This window comes from Rhinatrema bivittatum, chromosome 7, assembly GCF_901001135.1.
Source record: "Rhinatrema bivittatum chromosome 7, aRhiBiv1.1, whole genome shotgun sequence".
NCBI lineage: Eukaryota > Metazoa > Chordata > Amphibia > Gymnophiona > Rhinatrematidae > Rhinatrema > Rhinatrema bivittatum.
This window is the reverse complement of record NC_042621.1, coordinates 116,767,755-116,780,370: the sequence shown is the minus strand read 5'-3', so window position 1 is coordinate 116,780,370 and position 12,616 is coordinate 116,767,755. Positions and strand designations below refer to the sequence as shown.

The following is a 12,616-nucleotide window of genomic DNA, read 5'->3' as shown; positions in this document are numbered from 1 at the left end:
GTGGAGTGCCTCAGGGATCTGTACTTGGACCGGTGCTTTTCAATATATATATCAATGATCTGGAAAGGAATACGATGAGTGACGTTATCAAATTTGCAGATGATACAAAATTATTCAGAGTAGTTAAATCACAAGCAGACTGTGATACATTACAGGAGGACCTTGCAAGACTGGAAGATTGGGCATCCAAATGGCAGATGAAATTTAATGTGGACAAGTGCAAGGTGTTGCATATAGGGAAAAATAACCCTAGCTGTAGTTACACGATGTTAGGTTCCATATTAGGAGCTACCACCCAAGAAAGAGATCTAGGCGTCATAGTAGATAATACATTGAAATCGTCAGCTCAGTGTGCTGCAGCAGTCAAAAAAGCAAATAAAATGTTAGGAATTATTAGGAAGGGAATGGTTAATAAAACGGAAAATGTCATAATGCCTCTATATCGCTCCATGGTGAGACCACACCTTGAATACTGTGTACAATTCTGGTCGCCGTATCTCAAAAAAGATATAGTTGCAATGGAGAAGGTACAGAGAAGGGCAACCAAAATGATAAAGGGGATGGAACAGCTCCCCTATGAGGAAAGACTGAAGAGGTTAGGGCTGTTCAGCTTGGAGAAGAGACGGCTGAGGGGGGATATCATAGAGGTCTTTAAGATCATGAGAGGTCTTGAACGAGTAGATGTGACTCGGTTATTTACACTTTCGAATAATAGAAGGACTAGGGGGCATTCCATGAAGTTAGCAAGTAGCACATTTAAGACTAATCGGAGAAAATTCTTTTTCACTCAACGCACAATAAATCTCTGGAATTTGTTGCCAGAGGATGTGGTTAGTGCAGTTAGTGTAGCTGGGTTCAAAAAAGGTTTGGATAAGTTCTTGGAAGAGAAGTCCATTAACTGCTATTAATCAAGTTTACTTAGGGAATAGTCACTGCTATTAATTGCATCAGTAGCATGGGATCTTCTAGGTGTTTGGGTAATTGCCAGGTTCTTGTGGCCTGGTTTGGCCTCTGTTGGAAACAGGATGCTGGGCTTGATGGACCCTTGGTCTGACCCAGCATGGCAATTTCTTATGTTCTTATGTTCTTATGTAAGAAACCTGTGAGGGAGTCGGTTGGACCATTAGATGACAGAGGGGTTAAAGGGGCTCTTAGGGAAGATAAGGCCATTGCAGAAAGACTAAATTAATTCTTTGCCTCCATGTTTACTAATGAGGATGTTGGGGAGATACCAGTTCCAGAGATGGTTTTCAGGGGTGATGACTCAGACGAACTGAAAGAAATCACTGTGAACCTGGAAGATGTAGTAGGCCAGATTGACAAACTAAAGAGTAGCAAATCACCTGGACCGGATGGTATGCATCCTAGGGTTCTGAAGGAACTCAAAAATGAAATTTCTGATCTATTAGTTAAAATTTGTAACCTATCATTAAAATCATCCATTGTACCTGAAGACTGGAGGGTGGCCAATGTAACCCCAATATTTAAAAAAGGCTCCGGGGCGATCCGTGTAACTATAGACCAGTGAGCCTGACTTCAGTGCCGGGAAAAATAGTGGAAACTATTCTCAAGATCAAAATCGTAGAGCATATAGAAAGACATGATTTAATGGGACACAGTCAACATGGATTTACCCAAGGGAAGTCTTGCCTAACAAATCTGCTTCATTTTTTGAAGGGGTTAATAAACATGTGGATAAAGGTGAACCGGTAGATGTAGTGTATTTGGATTTTCAGAAGGCGTTTGACAAAGTCCCTCATGAGAGGCTTCTACGAAAACTAAAAAGTCATGGGATAGGAGACGATGTCCTTTCGTGGATTACAAACTGGTTAAAAGACAGGAAACAGAGAGTAGGATTAAATGGTCAATTTTCTCAGTGGAAAAGGGTAAACAGTGGAGTGCCTCAGCGATCTGTACTTGGACCGGTGCTTTTCAATATATATATAAATGATCTGGAAAGGAATACGACGAGTGAGGTTATCAAATTTGCGGATGATACAAAATTATTCAGAGTAGTTAAATCACAAGCAGACTGTGATACATTACAGGAGGACCTTGCAAGACTGGAAGATTGGGCATCCAAATGGCAGATGAAATTTAATGTGGACAAGTGCAAGGTGTTGCATATAGGGAAAAATAACCCTTGCTGTAGTTACACAATGTTAGGTTCCATATTAGGAGCTACCACCCAGGAAAAAGATCTAGGCATCATAGTTGATAATACTTTAAAATCGTCGGCTCAGTGTGCTGCAGCAGTCAAAAAAGCAAATAGAATGTTAGGAAATATTAGGAAGGGAATGGTTAATAGAACGGAAAATGTCATAATGCCTCTGTATCGCTCCATGGTGAGACCGCACCTTGAATACTGTGTACAGTTCTGGTCGCCGCATCTCAAAAAAGATATAGTTGCGATGGAGAAGGTACAGAGAAGGGCAACCAAAATGATAAAGGGGATGGAACAGCTCCCCTATGAGGAAAGGCTGAAGAGGTTATGGCTGTTCAGCTTGGAGAAGAGACGGCTGAGGGGGGATATGATAGAGTTCTTTAAGATCATGAGAGGTCTTGAACGAGTAGATGTGACTCGGTTATTTACACTTTCGAATAATAGAAGGACTAGGGGGCATTCCATGAAGTTAGCAAGTAACACATTTAAGACTAATCGGAGAAACTTCTTTTTCACTCAACTCACAATAAAGCTCTGGAATTTGTTGCCAGAGGAGGTGGTTAGTGCAGTTAGTGTAGCTGGGTTCAAAAAAGGTTTGGATAAGTTCTTGGAGGAGAAGTCCATTAATGGCTATTAATCAATTATACTTAGGGAATAGCCACTGCTATTAATTGCATCAGTAGCATGGGTTCTTCTTAGTGTTTGGGTAATTGCCAGGTTCTTGTGGCCTGGTTTTGGCCTCTGTTGGAAACAGGATGCTGGGCTTGATGGACCCTTGGTCTGACCCAGCCTGGCAATTTCTTATGTTCTTAAATAGCAGCATATCATACAATGGGGAACAATCCCTCCGTATCGTCGCATCCCCTAATCTCACGCTTTATGAAGGGGCTAATACATATTCGCCCACCACTGCAGAAACCTCCTGTTCCATGGGACATAAATGTTGTCTTGGACAGTTGTCTTGGCCCTCCCTTCGAACCTCTGGAATCAACATCCTTGAAATATCTAACATGGAAAGAACTCTTCCTGGTCGCAGTAACATCAACACAGAGAGTAAGTGAGCTACAGGCCTTAGTGATCTAGTCTCCATACTTGCAATTCCACCATGACAAGGTCTTACTGTGTACACATTCATCCTTCTTGCCAAAGTTGGTATCTGCGTTCCATCTAAATCAGACCATTTCTCACACAATAGACCGTAAGAGGGCCTTGGCCTATTACAAGAAAAGAACTCAAGCATTTAACGTACATCTTACCTTTTTGTTTCCTTTAACCCAAACGATCTGGGAAGAGCTGTACCAAAGAGACCATTATCGAATTGGATAACACAGTGTATTCAGCTCTGTTATGCATCACATTCACACACACTGCCAAATGTTCTTAAGGCGCATCAAGTGAGAGTGAAAGCAACTTCGTTAGCGCACCTATATAATGTTCCAATTCAGGACAACTGTAAAGCAGCAACTTGGTCAACAATTCATACTTTCACATTCCCATTACTTTCTCGACCGACTGTCAGCGGCTGACAATGCGCTGGCATCAGCAGTGTTGCATCACTTGCAAAGAACTTAAGGGCTATCCATAGGAGGCTTGGGTTGCCTTTCATGAATAATGGCACATGCAACCTTCAGCTTGTGACTTCCAGACAGCGTGGCTAAATAGACCTACTTATCAATGGAAAAAAGCAAGTTTGCTTACCATAAACGGTGTTTTCCGTAGATAGGATGATTTTGGCATGCGAACCTGCCCTCCTCCCTGGAGAGCCATCTATTGCTCCGCAACAGGAAGCTTTATCATTAACTGAAATAACCACAGAGCAATGCATGGGAAGAGCTGCGCAGGCATACCATCCAAAGTTTTGCAAGCTTAGAGAGTCAGCTCCGTCCCTCTGACCGGATGGTGTCACCCAAACAGCATGACTAAATTATCCTGCTATTTACGGAAACACCATTTACGGTAAGCAAATTTGCTTTTATTATAAATATATACATTTTAATTGTGTGTGGGAGAGGACTGTGGGGGGGGGGGGGGAGCGGGGCTAGGGAGGGCATAAGGCAGTAAGGTTTGCCTAGGAATCCTAATACCCTTGCAAAGGCCCTGATTGATCTGGCCTGCTGTCCTCAAGTTATAGTTGACTTACTGATCAGATCTTATGCTTCAACACCTGTTTCAGAGCATTCTGGGATTTTTTTCATTATGAAAAATGTTGAAACATGAATTGAAAGATCAGGGCTGGCTTGATGGCTCAGTAGCAGCACTATGCATTGCTCTGTGGATAGTCCCTGGTTTGATTCCCAGATCAGGTCTTTTGTTAAACCAGTATTCATACCCCCTGGAAGGGAGTCATGGGCATCAACAAGAGTGACAGCTGGTGTCCAGATGTAGAACCCATGATAGAGGGTTCCTGAAAGCGCACAGGTGCATGGCCTCAGGACCGTTGCAACAGTGACTACATTAGGACCAGCTGGGTCGGGAAGAGGTCTATTACAGTAGGGGAAAAAATTCCCCAGATAGTTGTGAAAAAGGGTTCCTGGTGCCAGGATCTCAGCACTGGTTCCATCATAAGAGGTTAGTCTGCCGATGAAATATTTGTGATTTTATTTATTATGGGAAGTTTAAAATTCAGGAGAAAATGTGGCCTTCAATTGGGCAGAGAGAAGTTTGCAAGGGATCACTTTTCAATGTACTCAGGTGGAAGCAACCCTGAAAGCAGTTTGACCAGGGAATCCATTTCCTATAAGTCCAAGGTTGAGAAACAAAGTTGTAGCTTATATTTTTTTAGTAACTAAATACATTTGTGCCTAGCTTTGGAGAGCTATACTGTCTTCCTCAGATAAGTGAAGGATGATGTTGCTTGAATATGCATATAAAAATCTATACAAGTCGAAATAATTTCAGTTTGTTGAAATCGGGACTGCCAAATCACCCAGTTTCTGAAGGGAGATTTTTGTCCATTCCTCACAGCTGAACTTATTTCCAAATGCATTGTAGTATTTGTGGCCTTGCTGTTTTCTTTTGAAATTAATATTGTAGAAACCACCGTGCATCTGGGGAAGATATGTGGAAAACCACAACAACCCCAAAAGTCTCCATCCAGAAAGTGGGTCACTTGGTAGCTCTGTTTTAATGCAGCTACATCAAGGCTTAAACTGAACAGACAACAAGTAGAAGATATCCACAGGAAAGTTAACTGTGATGAAGGGGTAATGGAGGTTTAGGTGTATTGTGTTATTCGTGTCTAAACTGAGTGCATTGGGATGGTTGGGATATTTATTTTCTTTTTTTAAGATTTAGCATATACCTTTCCAAGCTAAAATGCCCAAGGTAAGAAGCAACTAATAAAAAAAAATGTACATAAAACCTACAAATATATTATAACAATATCTAAAATTCCATTCACTGCATGATAAATATCAATTAAAACAAACACATCAATATCAATATTTATTTAAAGTCTCATCTTGTTATAATCTGTTTTGACGTGGCTGTCCAGTCATGAAAGGTGGAATAGAAATGAAAAATGTAATTACATGAATTGGTTTGCACAGTGCCATACAAGGCAATTCACACCACATCAACAATATCCCTTGCACCAAAATGTTTCCAGTTTGTGATGCTCAGGTACCATGACATGAGGGTCCTCTGTATATCTCTTACCCTGCAGGATTTGTAAAACAGCTTGAGGTGAAATGCATCCAGTAAGTAAACTCTAAAAGCATAACTTTGAATTTCTCATTGAGACTTAACCAGCTGCCAACATGCTTTTATAGCAGATATTGTGAGTCTCTGGCTTAGAATCTATCTCACCCAATGTAATACGGACCTCAACAGACTCTGTGCGGTTTTAACCTCAGTTGCGTGCACTTTTTTTTCTGCACAAACTTTACTCCAGATGCAGCAAGGAGGGTTTTTTTTTGTAATTATATGTTTATTGATGAATAAAATAACAATGCAATGCCAACAAACGGCGAACAAGACAGCACCACACGTTTCATTATTAACCCAAATTTAAATCCCCTCCCCCCTCCCCCCCCTTCCCAACCAACTAGTAGTGTCTAATATGAGTCTGTGGGTTATAATAGCCTGAGACTGTCACATCCGATCATCAGAAAATCCTCAGCCAGAGCCAGATGTGCACCATTTGAGGTATACATCCCATGTGTGATGAAACGAATGGAAATTGTGTCTTTTAGGCTCTGTGAATTTGCTCATTGTACAAACATTGTCCAACCTGCGCAAAAAGGCTGTAAATTAAGGCCCTTGTGACGACCTCCAGGAACTGGCAATCTCCATGCGCATGGCTATGCAGACTTGCAAACCGAACTGAGTCTCCTTCGAGTCTTCGCTGTCCATATAATGAAGTAATGCAAAGTCCATAGAAAGCTCAAATTGTTCCTCTAGTATGTCTGAAATCCATGTTTGCAAACGTAACCACATTGAAGCAATACAAGCCCCAGACCACCACATATGTATAAAGGTCCCAACCTCCTCACAACCCCTCCAGCACTTATCAGATTTAAGAATTAACATCTTACAGAGTCTGGTGTATAATACCACCTATAAAGCATTTTATAACCATTTTCAACTATAGCTGAGGAGACCGAGGCCTTGCTAATCTGGAGGTAAATCGTTGACCAAGCTTCGTCCGCCAGTACATAAGGTAAATTGACCTCCCATTGTTTAAGAAAGGAGGCCTGAGTAGTAAGCGGTGCATTGAGAATCTGATAGATCTTGGATATTAGTTTTTTTGTATCATTAGATGCGGAACAAAACCCCTCGAACTGTGTTTTTCCAGATGTCAACACATTGACCACATTCAGGCGTCTGTAAAAGTGGGTCACTTGTTGGTAAGACAAATTATCTCAATACGTGAGGCCATTATCACTACAAAGAGTTGGAAAAGGAGTCAGTGTACACACACTCCAAATGTGTTCTAAGTGAGTCAGCCCGCTAGCTTTCCATGCAGAAAAGGAGTGGTTGGGAATCCCTGGTAGAAATGTCTTATTGTGGAAAAGATTAGTAAGGTGAAAATAGTCCCTTTTTCCCACAATTCACGCCTTCCATCTATCCCAAATCTGCATAGTAATTCTAGTGGTTTGCAGCATGTTGGGGCAATCTCTACATGTTTTCCGTGGCTGCCAAGGTATTGCAGCTAGTGGCATATCCGCCATGTAGTATTGTTCCATTAGAGCCCAATGTTTAGGGTCTTGTGAATTGTGCCATACTACAAGGGGTCTCAATTGGGAGGCTACATAATACCAAATAAGGTTTGGTACTCCTAGGCCTCCCGCTAACTTAGATAGATATAGTACTTGTCTTTTCACCCGGGGTGGTCTACGCTTCCATATGAAGCTAAAGATTTTGCATTGCCATCTCTGGAGAATGTTGTTAGGTATCACAACAGGTATAGAGTGGAACAAGTACAGTAATTTCGGGAGCACACTCATTTTTACTGTGGCTATTCATCCTAACCACGACAAGGGCAGTCCATTCCATACATCCAAGTCCCTGTATAGTCTGTGTATTAGTGGTGGATAATTTAATTTAAAAAAATCACCAGGATGACTTAAGAATTGAACACCTAAATATTTAAGCTTGTGAGAAGCCCATTTGAAGGGGTGGGCATGCCGCATAGCATCCACTGTTTCTGGGGAGCAAGTAATATTGAGAATCTCTGATTTCTCCCAGTTTACTTTAAATCTGGAGGCCTCACTAAATTGCTGGATTTCCTTCTCGATCGCCATCAAGAAAATATTGGGGGATTTATTTATTTATTTAACAGTTTTATATACCGAAATTCTTGTAAGGGTTTACAAATCAGTTCGGTTTACATTGAACAGAAACAGTGCTTCAGTAAATGAAAGCAATTACATTGAACATTGACAGAGCTTCAAATGTGAAACAATTACAAAGAACTAAAATAAAATATCTTATTAACCAAAAACAAGCAGAATAACATTTAACATTTGTACAGAAAACAATGTCTCAAAGAGCGTAAATATAATACATATGTGATCGCAGAGGCTTAGGTCTTGGACTAAGCAACAGAAAACTAGGGGTTGACGCTAAGGTATAGCACCAAACTGAAATCTTGGAACAGAGGGGCATAAGGGAGTCACTGTACAAATATAATAAACGGCTAGTGGAGTGAGGATTAGGTATGTGAACCGTAGTGAAGGCAACAGGAGCTAAGTAGAGGAGCAAATCTGAACATGAAATTTTTGACTAAGGAGATATAAATGAATAGGAAAAGTGTAAATACTGCTGAGGAACGGGGAGGAATTTAATTCAGAGGATTATCTGAATGGGAAAAGGCCTGATTGAACAACCAGGTTTTGAGTCTTTTCTTAAAAGTAACCGGGCAGTGTTCTAGCCGTAGGTCTGGAGGGAGAGAATTCCAGTGTTTTGGACCAGACGCTGAGAGGGCTCTCATTCCTGAAGTTGTTTTTTGAAAGGGAACTTGGAGGGTGTCTTTATATGCTGCTCTTACCGGCCTGGATGGTAAGTGCAGTCTGAGGGGGAACTTGAGATCCAAAGGTGTGATGTTGAAAATTGCTTTGTGGGTGATGGTTAGAACTTTGAACAGTATTCTGAAATTGATAGGGAGCCAGTGGAGGATCTTCAGAATGGGGGTGATGTGGTCCCATTTTTTGATTTTGATTTGATTGTAAACATAATGTCATCGGCGAAAATACATAGTTATAAGTGTCTACGCCTACCTCAAAACCTTGTGTCAGGTTATTCCTGCGGATGTTAATAGCCAGGGGTTCCAAAAAGAGGGCAAAAAGGGCTGGAGATAATGGACACCCTTGACTAATCCCTCTCTCAACATTAAAAGAGCTAGAATATCCCCCGTTTAAGCAGGCTCTGGGGTTATCATAAAGCTTATTAAGCCAACTACAAAATCTCAACCCAAATCCCATCTTTTTTAAGACACCAAACAAAAACGGCCAATGGACCATATCGAATGCCTTTTCAGCATCGATGGAGAGAAAGAGAGTTTCCAATTTACTAGAGTGTGCCATCCACATCAGGTTCAGCAGTTTGCGTATGTTATCCCCTGCAAGCCTCCCTGGTATGAATCCCGCCTGGTCTTGATGTATAAGCTGTGTAATATATTTATTGATGCGCCCAGCCAATATTTTGGCCAAGATTTTCAAGTCTAAGTTAATCAGAGATATTGGTCGATACGACCCGCAATTAATTGGATCCCGACCCGGTTTCGGCAAGATCGTGATTCCTGCTAAGTTAGCGTCCCCGGGCAGACACCCTTCTTCCCTCAGGGAGTTATACACTTTTTGCAGCTGCGTAACAATATAAGGACCAATTTGTTTATAGAATTTGGCTGTAAGGCCGTCAGGTCCTGGTGATTTTCCCACCTTAAGGGACTTGATTGTGTATAGGATCTCCGGAGTTGTAATCTCCGCCTCTAGCTCCATTCTGGCCTCATCACTTAAAGTCGGAACAGTAAGGTTGTCTAAATATGTTGTAACATTATTCTGGGAAATAGAATTATTAGAGCTATATAATGTAGCATAAAAATCGAGGAATCTGTTCCGAATATCCGTGTTATTAGTATTTTGTCTCCATTCCCCTTAATTTTAGCGATAATATTCTGGTATTGAATCTTTTTTAATTTATTAGCTAACACTTTCCCCGCCCTGTTTCCTCCTTCAAAATAAGATTGATTGGACAGCTGCATCCAGTGTGCCATTTTAGATGTTTCCATCCTTAGGAGATCTTCCCTCACCCGAGATAATTGGGTTAGTATCTTGGTATTGCCTGTGGCTTGATGTTGTCGTGCTAGGGCAGTGATAGTGTCCCGCAATACCTGGGCCTCCCTATTATTCCGTTTCTTAATAAAAGTTCCCCTGGAGATTAGAATCCCTCGGAGATAAGCCTTAAATGCCTCCCATACTCTTGGAGAAGAGACTTCACCTGTATCATTTCTGCTAAAAAAGTCTTGAATATTAGAGATTAAATTCTGGTTGAATTCTTTATCCAGTAATAAGGACTCGTTGAGTCTCCAAAATCTTATACCAGCGTCGTAGCTATCCAGCTGGATCTCCAAGCTAATTAGAGCATGATCTGATCATGCAAGGGGTACAATATCAGCCTTGGAGATCTGATTAAACAGCCGTTTGTCCGTCAAGAAATAGTCTATCCGTGAATATGATTTATGGACCGCCGAATAGTAAGTATAGGATCTGGTATGCGGGAATCTCATCCTCCACGATTCCAGTAATTGCCAGGTGTCAATTAATCCCTGCAGTTTACTTCTGTAAGCTAGGGGCGCCGATACATGCCCCTTAGAGGCATCTATCATTGGTGATCTAACCAAGTTAAAATCTCCTCCCACTAACAATAGACCTGCACTATGTGTCAGTATTAAGCTGGATATTTGATCATAAAGGGCGCCTTGACTGGTATTGGGGGCATAAATATTTAAGAGGGTGTATGCCCTCCCATCTACGAGAATTCCCAATAATAAATATCTACCTGCTGGGTCTTTAATAAACTGCATACATTCAAAAATAAACTGTGAGGCAAATAAGATCCCCACTCCTGTATATTTAGCCCCTTTAGCACAGGGGGTATAGTATTGATTAGGGTAATGATTCAGATGGACTGAATCAAATCACGGTGAACCTAGAAGATGTGGTAGGCCTGATTGACAAACTGAAGAGTAGTAAATCACCTGGACCGGATGGTATACACCCCAGAGTTCTGAAGGAACTAAAAAATGAAATTTCAGACCTATTAGTAAAAATTTGTAACCTATCATTAAAATCATCCATTGTACCTGAAGACTGGAGGATAGCAAATGTAACCTCAATATTTAAAAAGGGCTCCAGGGGCGATCCGGGAAACTACAGACCGGTTAGCCTGACTTCAGTGCCAGGAAAAATAGTGGAAAGTGTTCTAAACATCAAAATCACAGAACATATAGAAAGACATGGTTTAATGGAACAAAGTCAGCATGGCTTTACCCAGGGCAAGTCTTGCCTCACAAATCTGCTTCACTTTTTTGAAGGAGTTAATAAACATGTGGATAAAGGTGTACCGGTAGATGTAGTATACTTGGATTTTCAGAAGGCGTTTGACAAAGTTCCTCATGAGAGGCTTCTAGGAAAAGTAAAAAGTCATGGGATAGGTGGCGATGTCCTTTCGTGGATTGCAAACTGGCTAAAAGACAGGAAACAGAGAGTAGGATTAAATGGACAATTTACTCAGTGGAAGGAAATGGACAGTGAAGTGCCTCAGGGATCTGTATTGGGACCCTTACTTTTCAATATATTTATAAATGATCTGGAAAGAAATACGACGAGTGAGATAATCACATTTGCAATGACACAAAATTGTTCAGAGTAGTTAAATCACAAGCAGATAGTGATAAATTGCAGGAAGACCTTGGGAGACTGGAAAATTGGGCATCCAAATGGCAGATGAAATTTAATGTGGATAAGTGCAAGGTGATGCATGTAGGGAAAAATAACCCATGCTATAATTCACAATGTTGGGTTCCATATTAGGTGCTACAACCCAAGAAAGAGATCTAGGCGTCATAGTGGATAACACGTTGAAATCGTCGGTTCAATGTGCTGCGGCAGTCAAAAAAGCAAACAGAATGTTGGGAATTATTAGAAAGGGAATGGTGAATAAAACGGAAAATGTCATAATGCCTCTGTATCGCTCCATGGTGAGACCGCACCTTGAATACCGTGTACAATTCTGGTCGCCGCATCTCAAAAAAGATATAATTGCGATGGAGAAGGTACAGAGAAGGGCTACCAAAATGATAAGGGGAATGGAACAGCTCCCCTATGAGGAAAGACTAAAGAGGTTAGGACTTTTCAGCTTGGAGAAGAGACTGCTGAGGGGGATATGATAGAGATGTTTAAAATTATGAGAGGTCTAGAACGGGTAGATGTGAATTGATTATTTACTCTTTCGGATAATAGAAAGACTAGGGGGCACTCCATGAAGTTAGCATGGGGCACAATTTAAAACTAATCGGAGAAAGTTCTTTTTTACTCAACGCACAATTAAACTCTGGAATTTGTTGCCAGAGGATGTGGTTAGTGCAGTTAGTATAGCTGTGTTTAAAAAAGGGTTGGATAAGTTCTTGGAGGAGAAGTCCATTACCTGCTATTAAGTTCACTTAGGGGCGGATTTTCAGAGCCCTGCTCGCGTAAATCCGCCCAAAACCGGGCGCATTTACGCGAGCAGGGCCCTGCGCGCCGGGAAGCCTATTTTACATAGGCCTCCCGGCGCGCGCAGAGCCCCAGGACTCGCGTAAGTCCCGGGTTTCTCCGAGGGGGCGTGTCAGGGGCGTGTCGGGGGCGGGCCCGGTCGTTGCAGCGTTTCGGGGGCGTGTCGGCAGCGTTTTGGGGGCGGGTACGGGGGCGTGGCTACGGCCCGGGGCGGTCCGGGGGCGTGGCCACGCCCTCC

The 12,616-nt window shown here is 41.8% G+C and overlaps 1 long non-coding RNA gene across 1 annotated transcript in view; it reads left to right on the top strand.

The window, feature by feature from the left end:
- The window catches only part of LOC115095398, a 78,683-nt gene that overhangs the window by 13,678 nt on the left and 52,389 nt on the right, over positions 1–12,616 (top strand). The window lies entirely within an intron of this gene.